At 40.1% G+C, this 24,893-nt stretch overlaps 1 long non-coding RNA gene across 1 annotated transcript in view; it reads left to right on the top strand.

The window, feature by feature from the left end:
• The window catches only part of LOC128636144 (uncharacterized), a 105,227-nt gene that overhangs the window by 16,520 nt on the left and 63,814 nt on the right, over positions 1-24,893 (top strand). Inside the window, exons 2-3 of the long non-coding RNA XR_008398672.1 lie at positions 1,387-1,500; positions 12,757-12,888. This is a non-coding gene — a long non-coding RNA (uncharacterized LOC128636144). The remainder of the gene's footprint in view (positions 1-1,386; positions 1,501-12,756; positions 12,889-24,893) is intronic.

Below are 24,893 nucleotides of genomic sequence, written 5' to 3'. Positions count from 1 at the left end.
CCGGCCACGATTGCATGCGCAGTGCCCCAAATTTCAAGTAGGAGGACCGACCAAGCATCTTTTTCCATGTCCCGGTTCCTAAAATCCATGCCATATACATCTCCCCCGATAGGGGGAGTAACAGGTATTAAACTGATCAGAATAGTACTACTTAACACACCACTCATATCTGGTGCCATAGTAGATTGCACACGCAGTGCCCCAAATTTGAGGTAGGAGGACCGACCAAGCACCTTTTTCCATCTCCCGGTTCCTAAAATCCATGCCATATACACCTCCCCTGGCGCTGCAACTGCCTCTGGGAACCTTACCATGGGTCCCAGCCCGCACGTCTTGTAATTCTCTGTCTAGGAAATTATATATCTATCAAATCTATCTATTTATCTATCAAATCTATCAATCGTATCTATCAAATGTATATTGCATCTATTGATCTATGTAATCTATGTATCTATCTATCTCGTGGCCGGACTGTTTTGTAACACCCACTAGTGTTTTGGCCAAATGTCCATCGGACAAATGTCCATTGGCTAAAAGTCCAGCCACGATTGCACGCGCAGTGCCCCAAATTTGAAGTAGGAGGACCGACCAAGCATCTTTTTCCATCTCCCGGTTCCTAAAATCCATGCCATATACACCTCCCCTGGCACCGCAACTGCCTCTGGGAACCTTACCATGGGTCCCAGACTGCACGTCTTGTAATTCTCTGTCTGGGAAATTATATATTTATCAAATCTATCTAACTATCAATCGTATCTATCAAATGTATATTGCATCTATTGATCTATGTAATCTATGTATATATCTATCAAATCTATCTATCTCGTGGTTGTGCAAATGGACTGTTTGCGGTTGTTTGCGGTGCGTTACAGGTGGAGTTTGGTCTGTCACTGTAAAGCGGGCGTAACCCTTACACTACCTGATCATTACAACATCATACCTGATGTTTTAAAGCACGTTATTCCAAACAATTTAGGAATAATAGGTGATTTATGCCCTTTATGGCTTAAAACCAGACTATTTAATTTTCCGTGTGAGTTTTGCCATGGATCCCCCTCCGGCATGCCACAGTCCAGGTGTTAGTCCCCTTGAAACAACTTTTCCATCACTATTGTGGCCAGAAAGAGTCCCTGTTGGTTTTAAAGTTTGCCTGCCTATTGAAGTCAATGGCGGTTCGCCCGGTTCGCCGGTTCGCGAACAGTTGCAGAAGTTCGAGTCCGCCGTTCGTGAACCAAAATTTTTAGGTTTGCGACATCACTATTCCTTACGCATATATTCCCCTCCATTGTCGGTACGTATTATTCCTAGTTACTGTTGAAATTTGTTGCTGAATGTAGCTATAAATTCTTGAAGTTTCTCTTATCTCTTGCTTTTTTGCTTCATCAGATATGTTGTTGTGTACCTGGAATAATCATTGATGAAGGTCAGTAAACATCTGTTCCTGCCTGCTTTGGGGGTTTTCATTGGTCCACACACGTCACTGTGTATGAGTTCCATGAGGTAAGTGTTTTTTTTTTACTGTTTTGTGGAAGTGGGTACGTGTGGCCTTTGCTTTGATACATGTGCATTTCATTTGCATGTGGCAAGGCAATATTATCATGTCTTCTAATAAAACTCCCTTTACAAGTTCCTTTATGGCCTCTGGGTTTTGATGCCCTAATTGTCTGTGACACAGGTGGATACATTTGCTGTGTGGATTATGAATGGTTATTTTGGATTGCTTACTTTCAGTGATTAATTTGTACAGGTGTTCAGTCAACCTTCCTTTCTCTAGGATTTGTCTCCTATTTCGAATTGTGCATTTGTTGCCTTGGAACTGGACTGTGGGTCCATTGTTAGCAAGAGTTTTCACTGATAGGAGGCTTCCTTCTAAACTTGGGATGTACCGAACATTCTTTACTAGGATGCCTTGCTTACCTCCTGATGGTGTGATGCAATTCAGGAACCCTTGACCATTTCCTACCACTGTAATACGTTTCCCATTTGCTAGGAAGACATTCGCCTAGATTACAAGTTTTGTCAGTAAAAACTTGCGGTACTAACGAGCCTTTTTTTTCCAGCGCACACTTTATACAACGCTGGTATTACAAGTTTTCTGAATGGCTGCGTTAGCCTCAGAAAAGTGAGTGTTGAGCAAATGTAGCGCCACTTCTACCTGTAATACCAGCGTTGCTTACGGTAGAGGTAAGCTGGCAAAACGTGCTCGTGCACGATTTCCCCATAGGAAACAATGGGGCTGAGACAAGTAAAAAAAAAAAAAAGCAGCGTTTAGCTCCTAACGCAGCCCCATTGTTTCCTATGGGAAAACACTTTCTATGTCTACACCTAACACCATAACATGAACCCCGAGTCTAAACACCCCTAACCATACACTTTTTAACCTCTAATCTTCCGCCCCCAACATCGTCGCCACCTGCATTATATTATTAACCCCTAATCTGCCGCTCCGGACTCCGCCGCCACCTATATTATCCCTATGAACCCCTAATCTGCTGCCCCCAACGTCACCGCCACCTACCTACAATTATTAACCCCTAATCTGCCGCCCCCAACGTCGCCGCTACTATATTAAATGTATTAACCCCTAAACCTAAGTCCAACACCCCCTAACTTAAATCTATTTTTAATAAATCTAAATAAAATTTCTATAATTAAATAAATTATTCCTATTTAAAAATAAATACTTACCTATAAAATAAACCTAATATAGCTGCAATATAACTAATAATAACATTGTAGCTATTTTAGTATTTATATTTATTTTACAGGCAACTTTGTATTTATTTTAACTAGGTACAATAGCTATTAAATAGTTAATAACTATTTAATAGCTACCTAGTTAAAATAATTACAAAATTAATTGTAAAATAAATCCTAACCTAAGTTACAAATACACCTAACACTACACTATCAATACATTAATTGAATAAATCAACTACAATTATCTAAAATAAAATACAATTAAATAAACTAAACTATATTACAAAAACCCCCCACTAAATTACAAAAAATAAAAAATATTACAAGAAGTTTAATCTAATTACACCTAATCTAAGCCCTCTAATAAAATAAAAAAGCCCCCCAAAATAATAAAATTCCCTATCCTAAACTAAATTACAAAGTAATCAGCTCTTTTACCAGCCCTTAAAAGGGCTTTTTTTCTGGGCATTGCCCCAAAGTAATCAGCTCTTTTACCTGTAAAAAAAATAAATACAATAACCCGTCCAACATTACAACCCACCACCCACACACTCCTACTCTAAAACCCATCCGATCCCCCCTTAAAAAAACCTAACACTACCAAAATTGAAGATCACTCTACCTTAAATCGTGTTCACCCAGCCAGGCACCGATGGGGCAGAAGAGAACATCCCGACCGGCAGAAGTCATCATCCAATCGGGGCAGAAGAGGTCCTCCATCCATTAGAATTCTTCATCCAAGCAGCATCTACTATCTTCATCCATCCGGGCGCGGAGCGGGTCCATCTTCAAGACATCCGACGCGGAGCATCCTCTTCTTTCCGACGACTAACGACGAATGATGGTTCCTTTAAATGACATCCAAGATAGCATCCCTCGAATTCCGATTGGCTGATAGAATTCTATCAGCCAATCGGAATTAAGGTAGGAAAAATTTGATTGGTTGATTTTATCAGCCAATCGGATTGAAGTTCAATCCGATTGGCTGATTAAATCAGCCAATAGAATGCGAGGTCAATTAATTTGACTGTGTACTGTGTAATTATGTATACATGTAATTCTGTACTGTGTAATTACGTATGTAAGTGACTGTGTACTGTGTAATTATGTATGTATGTAATTCTGTACTGTGTAATTACGAATGTATGTAATTCTGTACTGTGTAATTATGTATGTATGTATGTAATTCTGTACTGTGTAATTACGTATGTATGTAATTCTTTAATTCAGAGCTTTCCAAACTTTTCATGTTGGTGACACACTTTTCAGACCTACATCATTTCGCGACACAGTAATTCAGTTGTACTGGCAAACAGGAGGTTAAACTAACTTGTTTTAAGAGATACAGACACATACATAAATTATATAATTACGAAATGTATTCACAAGTAACAGTAAGTATGTGCAAGAATTAAAAAAAGTTTAATAACATCAATAGCTACTTACTATTTTAATGGGTTTTATGAGGTTGATGGGATGAGCACAGTTTCTGAATATTTAGTGGAATATTAGCTAAAGACACTCGCATTTTATCATCAAGCATTTTTAAGTTTCCCCTTCCTATCCATATATCAAGAGCAGGAGCAGCAATGCACTACTGGGAGCTAGTTGCAAAAAAATCCCACTGACTTCAGCTCAGCATTTAAGCTGCCGCCCTCAGAGCTCTGCGAGTCCGACCGACTACTGCCCACGCTGCAAACACACTGCGGTCCCACTCACTGACTACACATGCAGTCAGGAGCCAATGTGCCGCCAAAGCCGCAAATGGGAATAGTTTCAGTTCCCACTGAGCTGCGCCAATTGGTTAAGATGATCTGTGACCCCCTAAGTCAGAAAATGTTAAAAAAATTGTGCTGAAGCAGGGACACACCTACACACTGCTGCCGACACACTAGTGTGTCCCGACACACAGTTTGGAAAGCACTGCTTTAATTACATATGTATGTAATTCTGTACTGTGTAATTATGTATGTATGTATGTAATTATGTACTGTTTAATTACGTATGTTTGTAATTCTGTACTGTGTAATTATGCATGTATGTAATTCTGTACTGTGTAATTATGTATGCATGTAATTCTGTACTGTGTAATTACGTATGTATGTAATTCTGTACTGTGTAATTATGTATGCATGTAATTCTGTACTGTGTAATTATGTATGTATGTAATTCTGTACTGTGTAATTATGTATGTATGTAATTCTGTACTGTGTAATTACGTATGTATGTAATTCTGTACCGTGTAATTATGTATGCATGTAATTCTGTACTGTGTAATTATGTATGTATGTAATTCTGTACTGTGTAATTATGTATGCATGTAATAATTCTGTACTGTGTAATTACGTATGTATGTAATTCTGTACTGTGTAATTACGTATATATGTAATTCTGTACTGTGTAATTACGTATGTATTTAATTCTTTACTGTGTAATTATGTATGTATGTAATTCTGTACTGTTTAATTATGTATGTATGTAATTCTGTACTGTGTAATTACGTATGTATGTAATTCTGTACTGTGTAATAACGTATGTATGTAATTATGTAATGTGTAATTATGTATGTAAATAATTCTGTACTGTGTAATTATGTATGTTTGTGACTGTGTACCGTGTAATTATGTATGTATGTAATTCTGTACTGTGGAATTATGTATATATGTAATTCTGTACTGTGTAATTACGTATGTATGTAATTCTGTACTGTGTAATTACGCATATATTTAATTCTGTACTGTGTAATTACGTATGTAAGTGACTGTGTACTGTGTAATTATGTATGTATGTAATTCTGTACTGTGTAATTACGAATGTATGTAATTCTGTACTGTGTAATTATGTATGTATGTATGTAATTCTGTACTGTGTAATTATGTATGTATGTAATTCTTTACTGTGTAATTACGTATGTATGTAATTCTTTACTGTGTAATTACATATATATGAAATTCTGTACTGTGTAATTATGAATGTATGTATGTAATTATGTACTGTTTAATTACGTATGTTTGTAATTATGTACTGTGTAATTATGCATGTATGTAATTCTGTACTGTGTAATTATGTATGCATGTAATTCTGTACTGTGTAATTATGTATGTATGTAATTCTGTACCGTGTAATTATGTATGCATGTAATTATGTACTGTGTAATTATTTATGTATGTAATTCTGTACTGTGTAATTATGTATGCATGTAATTCTGTACTGTGCAATTACGTATGTATGTAATTCTGTACTGTGTAATTACGTATATATGTAATTCTGTACTGTGTAATTATGTATGTATATAATTATGTACTGTGTAATTATATATGTATGTCATTCTGTACTGTGTAATTATGTATATACGTAATTCTGTACTGTGTAATTAGGTATGTATTTAATTCTTTACTGTGTAATTATGTATGTATGTAATTCTGTACTGTTTAATTATGTATGTATGTATGTAATTCTGTACTGTGTAATTACGTATGTATGTAATTCTGTACTGTGTAATAACGTATGTATGTAATTATGTAATGTGTAATTATGTATGTAAATAATTCTGTACTGTGTAATTACGTATGTATTTAATTCTTTACTGTGTAATTATGTATGTATGTAATTCTGTACTGTTTAATTATGTATGTATGTATGTATGTAATTCTGTACTGTGTAATTACGTATGTATGTAATTCTGTATTGTGTAATAACGTATGTATGTAATTATGTAATGTGTAATTATGTATGTAAATAATTCTGTACTGTGTAATTATGTATGTATGTGACTGTGTACTGTGTAATTATGTATGTATGCAATTCTGTACTGTGGAATTATGTATATATGTAATTCTGTACTGTGTAATTACGTATGTATGTAATTCTGTACTGTGTAATTATGTATATATGTAATTCTGTACTGTGTAATTATGTATATATGTAATTATGTACTGTGTAATTATGTATATATGTAATTCTGTACTGTGTAATTATGTATGTATGTAATTCTATACTGTGTAATTATGTATATATGTAATTCTGTACTGTGTAATTATGTATATATGTAATTCTGTACTGTGTTGTATTTGTTCTATGTTTAAATCATTTGTAACCTAAATAGAAAGTACATCAGCAACAACTGGAGTTCAAAGGACATCAAGAGAATGAAGCAAATGTAAAAATAGAAGACAAATAGAAAGTTGTTTAACCCTTTAAGACACAGCTTTCAGTTTGCTCAATTGTTTTATGACAGAAAAATTCTGTCATATGTCCTTAAGAGGTTAATTGTGTATGCTGCATCTGAAGAATCATAAAAAATCCATATACTTCACTATGAAACCCAAACATTATCTTTCATGATTCAGATAGAGCTTACATTTGTAAGTAAGTTTTCATTTTACTTCTATTATCAATTTTGCTTCATTATCTTGCTATCCTTTGTTGAAGGTGCAGCAATGCACTACTTGGAGGGAGCTAGCTGAACACATTGTTAAGCCAATGACAAGAGACATATTTGCAGCCACCAATTATCCGCTCGCTCTCTACCTGCTTCTAAGCCTCAGCCTACCTGTAGTTATGCTTTTCAACAAAGGATACCAAGCAAAAGAAGCAAATTAGATCAAATAAGTAAATTGCAAATATTATGCACAATACATTATTAATAAAAAGTTGTTACAAATAAAATTACACACGCAAACAGTGTTTTAAAATAAAAAGGAGAAAAACAGAATTGAATACTTTCCTAGTTTCAATATCTGTGCCAGGGGCTGGCATGAAAATGATGGCTCCTTACTTCTGTAGAACAGCTCCCCTTGTAAAAATGAACATCTTATTGTTAAGAAAAAAGATTCTTATACTAATTTCCCATAGATCAGGTTGCCTGACCACACCCTCCTGGGTGGGCTAAGAAACCCCCCTGTCTTTATGACCTTCAATAGACTAATTTCTTGCCTGAAATTATACAATCCATTATAATTTCTGCTAGGTAACTCCACTTTCATATATACCTATCGTGAATCTCATAGTTTCATTGGGAGAATCAATTGGATACCAGATATGACAGATTTCCCTTCCTTTAATGTCATTGCAGTTTCATACACATATGTACATAATATACCAATGTCCTTTCAGTGACCTGGACAGTTTTTTTGTGACTTAATTCCCGTTTTGCATCATGCATTCTACTGACAGCCTAAGCCATAAACCCTATCCTGTGTATTTCTGAAACTAAGAGCTTGAGTGACTTTATGACTCAATGCATACACAATAACATTTGGTGGAGCTATTTATGAAGCTCCTGGCACTTCAAAGAAAACACAAGTCACAATTCTTCTTGAAAAACAAAAAACTGTTGAGTTCAAGCTACACAGAATTAACCCCTTCTTAGCTAAATCCTGAGGTTTTCGTGACACCTCCCCCAATAAGAGATGCAAAAGGGGGTGGCCATGAGCCACCCCCAATGCGTATCAAAGGGAGCTTCCCCTTGCAGTGATAATGCCATTACCAGACAAATTGCACATAGCAGTTTGGCCATCAGGATGCCCTCCTTTTTAAAAGTGACACACTAGTTGCTCTACCCAACTGATTGAATATATTGCAGGGCCCCTCCCACACAGCCTGTAGCTGGTTCTGCCTCATGGGTGTTAGTACCAGAACATTTGGCCCCATCTCATATACTTCCTTTTCTGGCAGTAAAATCCTGCAACTGTTTTTGTGGGAATATGGCATCTCTGGGTTTTGCAGGTACCTCCCCCAATAAGGCTTGCATCTTATCCCTGAATAACACATAATCCCCTGGTACAGAGGTGCCTGTGAAACCTAGGGTCTTGCTACCTATGGTGTTCTCTCTGAACATATTGTGTGCTGTCAGTACACTGCACTCTGTTTTGTTTGATAGGGGTTGACTATTCCCCCCCCCCTCCTCTTCAGTGTGGGTCCCAGCTGCTGAGCCTGCTGGGGACTTAGAGGCTGCACGCCTACCACTGTATTTGCTGACTGGCACTGTGGGGCTGTATAAATACACTTCTCTGTACTCCCCCCCGTGCCTGCAGTCTGTGTCAGTCTCTGTCCCCTAGTCTGTGCAGTCTGTTTATAGGTCACAGCTGAGGTTACTGGGTCTCTGTCACCCACAATCTTTTGCACTCACTCTGGGGGTCCCTAAAAAGAGTATCCTGTACCCTCCTCCCCCACACACTCTGAAATCCGTGGCTCTGCTGCTTCTGTCATAGAGTGGGCTAGCTTGCCCCCCTGCTCTCTCACAGTCAGTCTGCCACTTTGCGTCCTCACACAGAATCTGGGATCCTTCTGACACCGGTGCAGACAAGCACACATCTTCCTTCTGCCATTTATCCCAAGTATTGTGTCTTTTCACAGGGAAAGGAATTGTCCCTGGCACAGACTGGCACACATCATCCAGCGGCCCAGTCACCCAGTCATTCTCTCCCCCATCAATCTCACCTCCTTCTATAGAATCCACTGATTCAGTCACAGACAGACACTCGCCACTCCTCTCACAGGCAGGTTCTCCATGTGCAGTTGAACTTGGTTCAGGCACAGACAGACTCACACAGTCTATCTGCCTTTCTCCCCCATCAGTCTCACCCTGTACAGCTAACTGTAATTCTGCAAATACTGCTGGTTTAGGTACAGGAAGACACACACCGTCTGTCTCTCATTCTCCCCAGTCAGTCTCTCCTCTTACAGGTTCACCTCTCAGCACAGACACCCCCAGTTCAGGCACAGCACATCGCACACATGCACTCTGTCCTCCCTCCTGGTCATAATGTCTCTGAGCATTTTTACACACAGCCCTTTCCACATAAGGGTCTGCAACTAATGTCACTAGGTCACATGTAGCATTGTCAGGCTCATAAAGAGATAACAATCTACCCAAATCAGTACCCAGTAAAACATCATTAGGAATATTTTCAGATACCCCCATATTTCTTAAACCTCTCCCCGCTCCCCAATCAAGATATACAAGTGCCATATGCACTGCAAGTTTAATTCCCCCAATCCCTTTAACTGCTAGAGTTTTTCCAGGGATAATGTTCTCAGAGTTCACTAGCTTTGGAAGCACAATAGTCACTAGCTTTGGAAGCACAATAGTCACTTCTGCACCTGTGTCTCTAAGCCCCAAGGTTGCCTTGTCTCCAACGGTCACAGGTTGCAAGTTCTCATGGTTGTTTTCCTCTGGACAGGTAACAAACAAAACAGATGCTGGTACTTCTGAGGGATTACCCCCTCCAGCTGATTGCTCCAAGTTAATCCTCTCTGGGCAAGTGGAGCTGATGTGGCCCACTTTGTTGCAAGCAAAACATCTGCGGGTATCCCCCTGCCCAGATGCAGCACTCGCCCCTCCTTTCCCAGAGGGAATAGACACAGGAAACAAGCACACAGCAGGTTTTGTGAAGGTGGGTCGTGTAGCAGCTCCTTTCCAGGTGGATCCCCCCTTAGAAAAGGCTTTTCTCCCATTCTCTGGTGACCTGTTGGCTGTGTAAAAATCAGACAGCTCACAAGCTTCCAATGCTGTTATGGGCTTCCAATCCATAGTGGCAAATTTAATCCTCTGACCCACTGTTTAAAGGCTGTCATCAAGTTCCCAACAGCTGTAGTAAAGCTCTCTGACAAACCTTTCTGCAGAGAACGGAATTTCTTCCTGTTCACCTCAGGAGTAAGATTATACCTCCGCTGCAGTGCAGCTTTAATGGAATCATAGTCTTGATCAAACTCTGGGGGTAGGTCAGCAAATGCCTCCAGTGCAGGACCTTTCAGGCCAGGGGTAAGGTACTTGGCCCACTGCTCCCTTGGCAACTGGGACTGTCTGCAAACTTTCTCAAAGCTACGCAGGAATACATCCACATCTCCATCTTTCTCCAGGGTGGGAAAATTCTATGCACGCACTCTGGGAGCAGATGGGTCTCTAGGTTCACTAATAACAGGGGAGACCATCCCTCTCTCCAACCGTGCAAGCTGTAGCTCTCTCTCCGCCTTTCGTTCAGCAGCCTGTCTTTCAGCTGCCTGTCTCTCAGCTGCCAGAGACGCATGTATCTCAGCTGCCAGAGACGCCTGTCTCACAGCCACAGCAGCCTGTCATTCAGCAGCCTGTCTTTCATAAAACTTTGTAATCAGTTCCATGCACAAACTTGCATCCACTGAGCCCATATGTTTAAGAACAGTTTGCAAATAACAGTCCAATGGATCCCTAGATCCTGATGAATTGCTGCCCCTAGCTGCAGACATCTCTCCTGAGACATCAACTGGTGTGATTTGGCTGTTATATTCCACAAGAGCTTGTATTAGTACCTATTTGTTCTTTCCACGTGTTGGAATATCACGCTCCTGGCATAAGAGTGCCAACATTTCTTTACTCGTATGCCTCCATAGCAAGAATAAAATAGAAAAGAATAACAGAGAATAGGGAAGGGGACTATTTGCAATGTGTGACTATATAATGCACTGAGTTTTAGCCTTTGGAAATTGTAAGAAACCATTTCTTTTAGTTCCGGTATTTTCACACTAGTAAATAAACAAGCACTAAAATCTAATAAAAAAAAGGATCTACACTGCTGCACACCAATTTGTGACGAACCAAGGTTATCCAACCCTGCGCCAGTCACTTATTTGGCACAGAAAAGGTTATCAGCCCCCTTTTACTGTCACCAATAGGTCACAATCTAGCCACACCAGGCAAGCTTGTGATTCAGTTTAGTGGGTGCAAGGGTTAACCACACTCCCTAGTCTGTACTAGACGTAAGAGAAATGCCCAAAACTCCCTATTAATGCCACCACACTAAACCAACAATCCTATAGCTCCAATACTGCCACAACTTAAAATTTATTAAAGGGAAAATCCTAAGAAAAAACCCAGACTTTACACATTAACTCTCTAAATACAATTTAGCAGAAAATAACCTAAATTATACAGTTCTAATATTCCAGTCTCTTTCAGTAACGTGGTTCAATTATTAGACAAAGGCCAAACTTAATAAAGGAATTATTTATTATGCCAAACATATTATGCACAATACATTATTAATAAAAAGTTGTTACAAATAAAATTACACACGCAAACAGTGTTTTAAAATAAAAAGGAGAAAAACAGAATTGAATACTTTCCTAGTTTCAAGATCTGTGCCAGGTGCTGGCATGAAAATGATGGCTCCTTACTTCTGTAGAACAGCTTCCCTTGTAAGAATGAACATCTTATTGTTAAGAAAAAAGATTCTTATACTAATTTCCCATAGATCAGGTTGCCTGACCACACCCTCCTGGGCGGGCTAAGAACCCCCCCCCCCCTGTCTTTATGACCTTCAATAGACTAATTTCTTGCCCGAAATTATACAATGCATTATAATTTCTGCTAGGTAACTCCACTTTCATATATACCTATCAGGAATCTTCTAGTTTCATTGGGAGAATCAATTGGATACCAGATATGACAGATTTCCCTTCATTTAATGTCATTACAGTTTCACACACATAATGTCCTTTCAGTGACCTGGACAGTTTTTTGTGACTGAGGTCCTGTTTTGCATCATGCATTCTATTGACAGCCTAAGCCATAAACCCTATCCTGTGTATTTCTGAAACTAAGAGCTTGAGTGGCTTTATGACTCAATGCATACACAATAACATTTGGTGGAGCTATTTATGAAGCTCCTGGCACTTAAAAGAAAACACAAGTTACAATTCTTCTTGAAAAACAAATAACTGTTTTGAGTTCAAGCTACACAGAATTAACCCCTTCTTAGCTAAATCCTGAGGTTTTTGTGACAGAACTGTGATTGCAGTATTAAAGTTCCCATCTTGTAAGATAGGAGTACCAGGATTTGAATCAGGCACCACAACATTAGTGCTGGGAAGCAGGGTAGATGTTGTAGGATGGATATCTACCATGGTAGTTGTTGTGGGAATTATTGTGGGAACTGAAACCTGTGCTGGAGTCTGTGTTGGGGGAGATTGGGGAGCTATTTGGGAAGAAGGGATAACTTTGTCAAGTTCACTAATATTTAGCTGCTGTTCTTGTAAGCCACGCTGGGTAACAGGTATCTTTCCCTCTCTAAACCTCAGGGGTGGTGCTGAAGAACGTCTGGAACGCCTCATGTTGAAAAAGAAGAATTGATGGAGAGAAGAGAGAACAACTTGTCAGCTTTCTGTCCAGGATAAAAGGGAAACAGAAATTGCAGGCATCAGCATAAAAAAGTTAAGCCACTCCCTGTCCCAGCAACAATGTTGCAACTTACACAGAAACTCCCTTCTATCTTCACTCTCCCTGACAGCCTTATCCCTTATGCCGCTGCAAGCCTATTTGGCTCTACACTTACTGTTCCTTTAGCAAATGATAACAGTGAAGCATATGTGATAATAAAAGTAAATTTGAAAGTTGTTTAAAATTATATTTTCTATCCGAATCATGAATTCAATTTTTGGGGTTTCCTGCACCAAAATGACAAAGAAAGATGCTAATTTAGCTGATTACAACTTCAGATTAAAAAAAAAAAAAAAAAAAAAAGACAAAAATCTGAACTGTATCATTCTCAAAACTACTATTTAAGTTTGAAAATAATGCAACTATGAACATATATTAACTAAAACAAAAAAGTGCGACAAATCCACGGATTCATCTATTACTTGTGGGATATTATCCTCCTGTTAACAGGAAGTGGCAAAGAGCACCACAGCAGAGCTGTCTATATAGCTCCTCCCTTAGCTCCACCCCCCAGTCATTCGACCGAAGGTACAGGGAGAAAAAGGAGAAACTAAAAGGTGCAGAGGTGACTGAAGTTTAAAATAAAAAAATATAATCTGTCTTAAAATGGCAGGGCGGGCCGTGTAATCGTCGTACCATAGAAGAAATCAATTATATCAGGTAAGCATAAATTTACTTTTCTTCTATAAAGGTACGACGAGTCCACGGATTCATCCATTACTTGTGGGATACAATAACAAAGCTACAGGACACGGATGAATGGGAGGGACAAGACAGATGGCAAAACAGAAGGCACCACTGCTTGAAGAACTTTTCTCCCAAAAATAGCCTCCTAAGAAGCAAAAGTATCAAATTTGGAAAAGGTATGAAGCGAAGACCAAGTCACAGCCTTACAAATCTGTTCAACAGAAGCATCATTTTTAAAAGCCCATGTGGAAGCCACCGCTCTAGTAGAGTGAGCTGTAAGTATTTCAGGGGGCTGCTGTCCAGCAGTCTCGTATGCCAAACGGATGATGCTTTTCACCCAAAAAGAAAGAGAGGTAGCCGTAGCTTTTTGACCTCTACGTTTTCCAAAATAGACAACAAACAAAGAAGATGTTTGACGGAAATCTTTGGTCGCTTGCAAGTAAAACTTCAAAGCACGAACCACGTCCAAGTTGTGCAACAGACGCTCCTTCTTAGAGGAAGGATTAGGACACAGAGAAGGAACAACAATTTCTTGATTAATATTCCTATTAGTAACAACCTGAGGAAGGAATCCAGGTTTGGTACGCAAAACCACCTTATCAGCATGGAAAACAAGATAAGGTGAGTCGCATTGCAATGCATATAGTTCAGAAACTCTTCAAGCCGAAGAGATAGCAACTAAAAAGAGAACTTTCCAAGATAGAAGCTTAATATCTATGGAATGCATAGGTTCAAACGGAACCCCTTGTAGAACTTTAAGAACTAAATTCAAGCTCCATGGCGAAGCAACAGGTTTAAACACAGGATTGATTCTAGCTAAAGCCTGACAGAATGACTGAACGTCTGGAACATCTGCCAGACGATTGTGCAATAAAATAGATAAAGCAGATATCTGTCCCTTTAAGGAACTAGCTGATAGCCCCTTCTCCAATCCTTCTTGGAGAAAGGACAAAATCCTAGGAATCCTGATCTTACTCCATGAGTAGCCTTTGGATTCGCACCAATAAAGAAATTTACACCATATCTTATGATATGTTTTCCTAGTGACAGGCTTCCGAGCCTGAATCAAGGTATCTATGACCGACTCAGAGAATCCCCGCTTGGATAAAATCAAGCGTTCAATCTCCAGGCAGTCAGCTGCAGAGAAACTAGATTTGGATGCTGGAACGGACCTTGAATCAGAAGGTCCTGTCTCAGTGGCAGAGTCCATGCTGGAAGAGATTACATGTCCACCAGGTCTGCATACCAAGTCCTGCGTGGCCACGCAGGTGCTATCAAAATCACCAAAGCTCTCTCCTGTTTGATTCTGGCAATCAAACAAGGAAGGAGAGGAAATGGTGGAAACACATAAGCCAGGTTGAACGACCAGGGTACTGCTAGAGCATCTATCAGTACTGCCTGAGGATCCCTTGGCCTGGACCCGTAACAAGGAAGTTTGGCATTCTGGCGAGATGCCATCAGATCCAATTCTGGTGTGCCCCATTGCAGAATCAATTGTGCAAACACCTCCGGATGGAGTTCCCACTCCCCCGGATGAAAAGTCTGACGACTTAGAAAATCCGCTTCCCAGTTCTCCACTCCTGGGATATAGATTGCTGATAGATGGCAAGAGTGATTCTCTTCCCATCGAATTATTTTGGTAACCTCTATCATCGCTAGAGAACTCTTTGTTCCCCCTGATGATTGATATATGCTACAGTCGTGATATTGTCCGACTGGAATCTTATGAATCTGGCCGAAGCCAGCTGAGGCCACGCCTGAAGTGAGTTGAATATCGCTCTCAGTTCTAGAATATTTATCGGGAGGAGAGCCTCCTCCTGAGTCCACAAACCCTGTGCTTTCAGGGAATTCCAGACTGCACTCCAGCCCAAAAGGCTGGTGTCCGTCATAACTATGACCCACGCTGGCCTGCGGAAACACATTCCCTGGGACAGATGATCCTGTGACAACCCCCAAAGAAGAGAGTCTGTGGTCTCTTGATCCAGATTTATCTGAGGAGATAAATCTGCATAATCCCCATCCACTGTTTGAGCATGCATAGTTGCAGCGGTTTGAGATGCAAGCGAGCAAACTGAACTATGTCCATTGCCGCTACCATTAGTCCAATTACCTCCATACACTGAGCCACTGATGGCCGAGGAATGGAATTAAGAGCTCAGCAGGTGGTTAAAATTTTTGATATCCTGACCTCCGTCAGAAAAATTTTCATGTCCACAGAATCTATCAGAGTTCCCAGGAATGGAACTCTTGTGAGAGGGACAAGTGAACTCTTTTTTACGTTCACCTTCCACCCGTGAGATCTTAGAAAAGCCAACACGATGTCCGTGTGAGACTTGGCTAGTTGGTAAATTGACGCCTGAATTAAGATATCATCCAGATAAGGCGCCACTGCTATGCCCCGTGGCCTTAGAACCACCAGAAGGGACCCTAGCACCTTTGTGAAAATTCTGGGAGCTGTGGCCAACCCGAAGGGAAGAGCCACAAACTGGTAATGCTTGTCCAGAAAGGCGAACCTGAGGAACTGGTGATGATCTTTGTGGATAGGGATGTGTAGATATGCATTCTTTAAATCCACGATGGTCATATATTGACCCTCCTGGATCATTGCTAAAATAGTCTGAACAGTCTCCATCTTGAAGGATGGGACTCTGAGGAATTTGTTTAGGATCTTGAGATCCAAAATTGGTCTGAAGGTTCCCTCTTTCTTGGGAATCACAAACAGATTGGAGTAAAAGCCCTGCCCCTGTTCTGTTTTCAGGACTGGGCAGATCACTCCCATGGTATACAGGTCTTGTACACAGCATAAGAATGCCTCTCTTTTTGTCTGGTTTACAGACAATTGAGAAAGATGGAATCTCCCCCTTGGAGGAGAATCTTTGAAACCTAGAAGATACCCCTGGGTTACGATTTCTAATGCCCAGGAGTCCTGAACGTCTCTTGCCTGAGCAAAGAGAGAAAGTCTGCCCCCTACTAGATCCGGTCCCGGATCGGGGGCTACCCCTTCATGCTGACTTGATGGCAGCAACAGGCTTCTTGGTCTGTTTACCTTTGTTCCAAGCCTGATTAGGTCTCCAGACTGAATTGGATTAAGTAAAATTCCCCTCTTGTTTTTCAGCGGGGGAAGAGGAACCACCTTTGAAGTTTCGAAAGGAACGAAAATTAGATTGCTTGGTCCTCCTCTTAGTCACCTTATCCTGAGGAAGGGCATGGCCTTTCCCTCCAGTGATGTCTGAAATTATCTCTTTCAGTTCAGGCCCGAATAGGGTCTTACCTTTTGAAAGGGATAGCTAAAAGCTCAGATTTTGATGACACATCAGCAGACCAGGACTTAAGCCATAACGCTCTACGCACTAAAATGGCAAAACCTGAATTCTATGCCGCTAATTTAGCCAGTTGAAAAGCGGCATCTGTAATGAAAGAATTAGCTAGCTTGAGAGCCCTAATTCTATCCAGAATATCATCTAATGGGGTCTCAACCTCAAGAGCCTTCTCCAGAGCCTCGAACCAAAAAGCAGCTGCAGTAGTTACAGGAACAATGCACACTATAGGTTGCAGAAGAAAACCCTGATGAACAAATATTTTCTTTAGGAGACCCTCTAATTTTTTATCCATAGGATCTATGAAAGCACAACTGTCTTCAATAGGTATAGTTGTACGCTTAGCCAGGGTAGAAATAGCTCCCTCCACCTTAGGGACCGTCTGCCACGAATCCCGCATGGTGTCTGATATGGGAAACATTTTCTTAAAAGTAGGAGGGGGAGAGAACGGAATACCTGGTCTATCCCATTCCTTAGTAACAATGTCTGAAATCCTCTTAGGGACCGGAAAAACATCAGTGTAGGTAGGAACCTCTAGATATCCGTCCATTCTACACAATTTCTCTGGAATTACAATAGGGTCACAATCATCCAGAGTCGCTAAAACCTACCTGAGCAATATTCGGAAGTGTTCTAATTTAAATTTAAAAGCCGTCATATCTGAGTCTGTCTGATGGAACATCTTTCCTGAATCAGAAATCTCTCCCTCAGACAACAAATCCCTCACCCCCAACTCAGAACATTGTGAGGGTTTTAAACTAGTCATGTGGGTTCTGAGACCCACAAAATAAGCCAAGTGTACCCTCAATAAAGTTGTCCAAAATGTGATTGCCCACAAAAACGTTAACAACACTCCCAGTTCATAAAAACGTTTGCCCACAAACATTCAACTCTCAGTGTCAACCAAATTTGTGATTAGCCCTTCTGCAAGCTTAGTAATGCCCTTCTATAGCTTAGGATTACTGCTTACCCTTACCCACATGGGGATACTGTCAGCCTTTCTGAAATACACAGTCTCTCCAGAAAAAATGACTGAACATACCTCACTGCTATATAGCATGAAAAAGTTCCTCACACTTAAGTCTCTTGTACCCCTCAGCCTCTGTGGGAACAGCACTGGATCTTAGTGACAAATGCTAAGATCATCAGCCTCCAGGCAGAAGTCTTCATCCATCTGCTGCCTGAGAGTAAATAGTACACACCGGTACCATTTAAAATAAAAAATTATTGCTTGAAGAAAATAAAAACTAACATTTTATCACCTCTTTCACTTTACCCTTCCTAGTTCTAAGAGTAGGCAAAGAGAATGACTGGGGGGGGGGTGGAGCTAAGGGAGGAGCTATATAGACAGCTCTGCTGTGGTGCTCTTTGCCACTTCCTGTTAGCAGGAGGATAATATCCCACAAGTAATGGATGAATCCGTGGACTCATCGTACCTTTATAGAAGAAAATTACATTATTTTTTTTTTAAACGAAACAAAATGTTCCTGTGCACATCTCTATTTGTTATTATTGCAGTAGGAGAGGACCAAGATAATCAGAAGTTCTAAATAAATTAACAATATTTCTATATATTGGTTATCTTTTTTAGACAATACTCCCTAGACTAGGTTCCCTGCCTTGTAACTTTATTCTCTTCAGTCTATAGCATATCTCTATAAATATATGGGACTGAGAGGGTTAAGTCTTTTATACTTTATATTATTAGAGGAGTCTGTTGTTTCTTCCAGTCTCTTAAAAGCAGTTGGATAAAAAATCTTATTTATGAACATAGGAATTAGTAAGAATGTGGACCAAAATAGTGATATTGTGGTAGTTTAGAATTCCTGGTTACAGTTAAAAATAATAATATAAAACAATTAAAATTAAACATCAGGTTATTATATTTATTTTACCAAAAATATAGTTACATTAAATGTAATTTGTTCACATTATTATTTTTAGTATTTATTTTGTGTTCTTCAAAATGCTTCTCATGGCCTTCAAAACCTCTTTATTTCTCAAGCTATAAATTAGCGGGTTGACCATAGGAACCATGCCAATATAAACCATTGATAGCAGTTTATCTATTTCCAGAGTATTTACTGTCTTTGGTTTCATGTTCAAGCCGAGAGAAGTTCCATAAAAGAGTACAACAACTGTGAGATGAGAGGAGCAGCTGGAGAAGGTCTTCAGTCTTCCTGATTTAGATCGGACCTTCAGGATGGTAGATATGATACAGACGTAGGAAATAATTATAAATATAAATGGAAAGAAACCCAAAATTGTGCCATCTATTGGTATATACCTATTTATTATAAAATTGGTGTCACTGCAGGAGAGCTTCAGCATTATTGCTACATCACAGAAGAAATTGTTAATTTCATGTTTATTACAGTATGTTAAACGAAAAGTTATCATAGATAGAACAAATGAATTCAGAAAGCCAGCAAACCACGAAACAGTAATTAATATAGTGCACATCTTTTTGTTCATGATGAGAGAATAGTGCAAGGGTTTACAAATGGCTACATAGCGGTCATAAGCCATAGAGGTCAATAGGAAAAACTCTGTATTAAGGCAGAATACAAATAAGAATGACTGTGTAATACAGTCTGAAAAAGATATGCTGGTATCACCTGTGATCATCATAGCCAACAGCTTTGGTAAAATGGCTGATACATACAGTATGTCCTCAACTGATAGACTGCACAAGAAGACATACATCGGTGTGTGAAGTTGGGGCACCAGACATACAAGTGCGGCAATAATTAGGTTTCCAAATATAGTCAGAAGATACATAAGAAAAACCCCAATGATAACCACAAGTTGTTCTTTATCAGAAATTAAAAAGGTCTTTAGATAGAATTCTTTCATCATTGTGCTGTTTTTTACATTTTCACTTACATTATTTTCTAGGAGAATAATAACATTTTTATTTTCATTTGTTAATTCTAGGCAGGTTTTATTAAGGAACTAATGTTTTCATGTTTTCTGAGCATTAAAAAGGTAGATCTGTCTACAAGATAGTTTGTGTATTTAAAAGTACCTGGCAAATATTTTTTTTTTTCAAAGTATTTTTATTAAGAGTCCATGACACAGATAGATCAACAAAACATGAAAACTACAATGATAATAATCACATAGTCAATCTTACAAGAAAACATACAGTGTGCGAATAGTGCATCTTGGAATCTTGTTTTAAACTTTTTCTTAACTAAAAAAAACCTGATAAGCCTATGCAAACATTAGTAATACCATCTCAATGCTCAGCCTGTGGTGTGCTCGTGTCTACCTGGAAACATCTTTCATGGATTGCGCTCAAACATGGATAAGGTCTATCAGGGCATTGTATAAAGAAAACTCGAGACATTGTCAAGCGGCTTGTTTTAGGGCTTGTTGGATTTAATATAATTTTCCCAAGTTAATTGAAGCTCTATAAATTGATCCCTCTTACCTGTTAAGAAGGAACCATATTCTTCTAATTCTATCAAGTCTGAGACCTTATTGCGCCAGTTGGCCACTGAGGGGACATCGGGAGACCTCCAATTTAGTGCAATTAAAACCTTTAAGCTGTTTCTCATAATTTTTAACAGGGGGGTAAAGTGGGGCTGCGGTAATTTAATGGATTTGTTTAACAGCCAGACTAGGGGGTCCAGCGGGAGGCAAAATTGAAAAATTTGTTCTATCTCTGAGATCACTGAACGCCATAGCCAGTGAATCTGGGAGCACCACCACCACATATGACTCATTCCGCTACCGAAGTGTCCACACCTCCAACAGCGGTTATTGGACCGCGGAAAGAGTTTGTGAATTCTCCTGGGGGTCAGGTACCAGCCGTGTAAAATCTTATAGTTAATTTCTTTAATGGAGGCTGATATGGATGCGGATTTGATATTGTGAAAGATGTTAGTTGCTGACTGGGGTGTTATGATAAGTCCTAGTTCCCTTTCCCACATGTCTATGGAGCGAGGCAGGTTACCTGGGGGAGGTTGGGTGATAATGTTGTAAATATGGGAGAGGCTGTGTCTAACCGACGGGGAGAGTGTGTATAGTTTCTCAATATTAGTAAGCGGCCGCAACATGTTCAAACGTTGTGGGTGAGTTGTGAGATAGTGGTGTACTCTTCTGTATGAAAACCAGTTATTGGCCCAGCTCTGACCGGAATCTAGCAATAGCTCCCGTGTCTTTATCTGTTCGTTATTAGTCAAAGACCACAGGGGAATATCATGGCTCATGTGGAGTGTCCCTGCATCACCCGGTAGGGGTAACAGGGTGAACTCATTATTGTGAAGCAGTGATGTTAAAGGGCCCGGACAAGAGGAAACATAAGGGTTTGTATTATTAGTGGAAACCCAAATTTTCAGAGTTTCTTGTGTGATCAGGTTTTTAATTAGTTTGAGTGAAGTTTGGAAGCCTGGGTTCCAGCACAAGGAGGGAAGATTAAAGTCTGGGTTAAGCTTTTCTTCTAGAGAGACCCACCTTTTGTGGCTCCCATGAATCCTCCAGTCAAGAACCCTCTGGAGAAATATTGATCTATGGTACGAGTCAATGTCAGGGACCCCCAGACCTCCCTGAGTCGTGGAGCGAGACATTACAAGTTTATTTATTCTAGGGGGACGCCTATTCCAGATGAATGAGCTGAACAATTGTTGCATCTGTGGTATGTATGTGCTAGGGAGTTGAATGGGAAGGGTCTGCATAATATATAGCAGTCTTGGGAAGGCATTCATTTTGATTGTATTTATCTTCCCTAGCCAGGATAAACGGTTCCTTGTCCATGACGAAAGGTCCCGTGCTAAAGCAGTTTTTATGGCTGAGTAATTCAGTTTGAACATTAAATCGAAGTTGTCTGCTAAATGAATCCCTAGGTACTTTAGGGAATCTTTGTTCCATTTAAATGGGCATATTTTAGAGATCATGTTAGCCAGTGGGGGGCTAATAGCCACTCCTAGCATCTCGGATTTGTGATGGTTGATTTTGTAATTGGAAAGATCCCGGAATGTCTCTAGTTCCACAAGGAGATGTGGAATTGACTCGGAAGGGGATGTTAAGGAGAACATGATGTCATCTGCGAAGAGTGACATCTTGTATTCTTCGTCTCCTACAACCAAATCTCGTATGTTTTTATTAGATCTAATTTTGGTCGCCAGAGTCTCAATGAGGCATGTGAAAAGCAGGGGGGATAAAGGGCAGCCCTGCCTAGTGCCGCTTGTTATCTGAAATGGGGGAGATAGAATTCCATTAAGGGCTATCCTAGCGCTCGGTTTGTTGTATAGTGCAAATATTCTATGTAGTGTCTTCTCCCCGAGACCGAAAGCCCTCAATGTTGCAGCAAGAAAAGGCCATCCGACTCTGTCGAAGGCCTTTTCTGCGTCTGTGGATATCCAAAGTGAGGGAGTAAGGTTAGTCTTAGCATGCCACAGTAAGTGCATATTGCGCACTGTGTTGTCTCTTGCCTCTCGGTATGGTACAAAGCCAACCTGGTCTCGGTGAATGATGTGGGGTAAGATTAAGTTAAGTCTGTTAGCAATGATTTTGGCAAAGAGTTTGATATCCGTGTCCAAGAGGGAAATCGGTCTATAGTTAGGGATGGACACAATAGACTTATTTGGTTTTGGAATCAGTGCAATGTTGGCCTGTAGGGCCAACGGAGGGAAGGGCTTATCCTGGTCAATGCTTTGAAAATAAGCCAGGAGGTGCGGTATCAACACATCTCTGAAGGTTGTGTAATAGGTATTACCGAATCCGTCTGGGCCTGGGGATTTACCAGGCTTCAGTGATTTTATGGCTAGTTTAATTTCGTCTGTGGAAATGGGAGCATCTAGGTCGGCCCTCTGTTCTTCACTAATTTGAGGTAAATTTAGTTGAGATAGATAGTTTTGAATAGTGGCATTCGTAAGGGGAGGTGAAGTTGAGGACAGGTTGTAAAGTGAGCTGTAATATTGTTTAAAGCTGTCTGCTATGTCGTTTGATGTGTATCGGTCTTGTCCCTTTTCGTCTTTGATGTGTAAAATGTATCTACTGAGAGTTTTCCTTCTGAGCTGTCTAGCCAACAACCTGCCCTGTTTGTTAGCACCTTCATAGTATGTTTTTTTCAGGAATAAGGCACTACGTTTAGCCTCTTTTCCCAAGTAGCAATTGAGTTGTTGTTGTTTGTGCTCTAAACTGTCCTGGAGGGAGCGGTCTTTTGGGTACACTTTATGTATTTCCTGAAGTTTGTGTAGGTCTGTTAGTAAGGAGGTCAAATAGAGTTGTTGTTGTTTTGTCTTAGCCGCCTTTAAGGTGATCAATTCGCCCCTGAGGACGCACTTATGGGCGTTCCAAATATGTTGTTGGCAAATATCTGGGGTGGTATTTGTTTTGAAATAGTCTTCAATAGACTTAGTTAAGTTAATCTTGGCCAAAGGGTCCTTTAAAAGAGACTCATCTAGTCTCCATGTTCGTGGTTTATTGGCGCCTATAGGGAGATTAAATGTACAGCTGACCATAGCATGGTCAGACCACGTTATGGGATGTATTTCGGAGTGACGGGCGTGAGTTAGGCTGGTAACATCTGTCAGTATGTAGTCAATTCTAGAGTAACTTTGATGTGGGTGGGAGTAGAAAGTGAAATCTTTGTCATGCGGGTGGTGGATTCGCCAGATATCATGCATGGCCAGAGCGTGCAGCTTGGACTTTATTAATTTTAAGGTTTTGGTAGGGGTCGCAGACCTGCCAGAGGAGCAGTCCAATGTAGGATCTAAGGCAATGTTGAGGTCTCCTCCAACCACCAAGCTACCTCTGGGTGATTCCAAGAGTTTGTTGCCTAGCTGATGGAAGAAACTGGTGGCATCTAGACTAGGGGCATAGATATTAACTAGGGTTATAAGCTTCCTATGCAAAAGCCCTGAGATAATTAAATATCTACCCATTTTGTCCTTTTCTATTGACGTGACCTGAAAAGGAAAATTCTTGTTAATCATAATACACACCCCATTACGTTTTGAACTGTCAGAGGAAAAATATGCTATACCAAATTTCTGAAAGGAAGCACGAGGTTCTCGACCTCTTTTGAAGTGGGTCTCTTGCAGCATTACAATGTCACACTTAAGTCTCTTATAATCCCTAAAAGCTATAGTTCTCTTTTGTGGTATATTGAGCCCCTTAACATTGTGAGATAAGACTCTGTAGACTGACCTATCCATCTATTGTAATAAGTTTGTGAGTATGAAAGATTACGCATGACAAGCACATTTTTAACAGGCAATCTGAGGTAAACTTGGAAGGTATCTTGTAAAAAGCATGAGAGGTTACAAACATAGCATATGTTAGCGTGAAAATATTGTATAAACAAAAACTCTTAGCTAAACCAAATAAAAGTGTACATTTAGAACTGTACACCATAATCGGGGGGTAACTGGTGTTGCATAGAGCTCTAATAAACGATATGAGTCTAAAGTTGGAGTGCCAGGTGGGGACCTGTGTTAGAGGGGAGGGAGCAGAGGGAAGAGGTGGAAGGGTAGAGGGGGGGGGTTTAGAAGGGAGAGATTTGAGGACAGAAAGGATCAGATGTTGGGATAGAGAATTAGGGTTAGGTTAGTTATGGTCACGGCACAACTATGAAATAACATGAACAATAAGTAAGCAGAATACATTCATTAAGAGGCATATGAAGTTATAAATCACCCAGTGGTCGTGAGTAAAGTCTAGAAATCTGTGGATAAAAAAGGAAACTAAACACAACCATGACCACAACTTTTAGAACAAGAATTGAAGTCTTACCTTATTACTCAGGGCCAGAGGGAGACCAGAAACAAATAAGTGGGAGCCAGGGCGTGTAATTTAGCACAGTCCCCCATGACCCTTAACTAGTGGTATGAGTCTGACATTTATTGCAGGAGGTCATGGTTGTGAGGGGTTTCGCAGGCTTTAGGAACCTGTGGGTGCAGAGTCAGTTTTTCTTCTCTTAGAGTCAACTTTATTCCATTGAGGGCGCTGTTCCTTGGGGTTGTCCCCCCCTCTGTCTGGTTGCC

Source organism: Bombina bombina, chromosome 7 (assembly GCF_027579735.1).
Source record: "Bombina bombina isolate aBomBom1 chromosome 7, aBomBom1.pri, whole genome shotgun sequence".
Classification (NCBI taxonomy): domain Eukaryota; kingdom Metazoa; phylum Chordata; class Amphibia; order Anura; family Bombinatoridae; genus Bombina; species Bombina bombina.
This window is presented reverse-complemented; position numbering and strand designations above follow the sequence as displayed.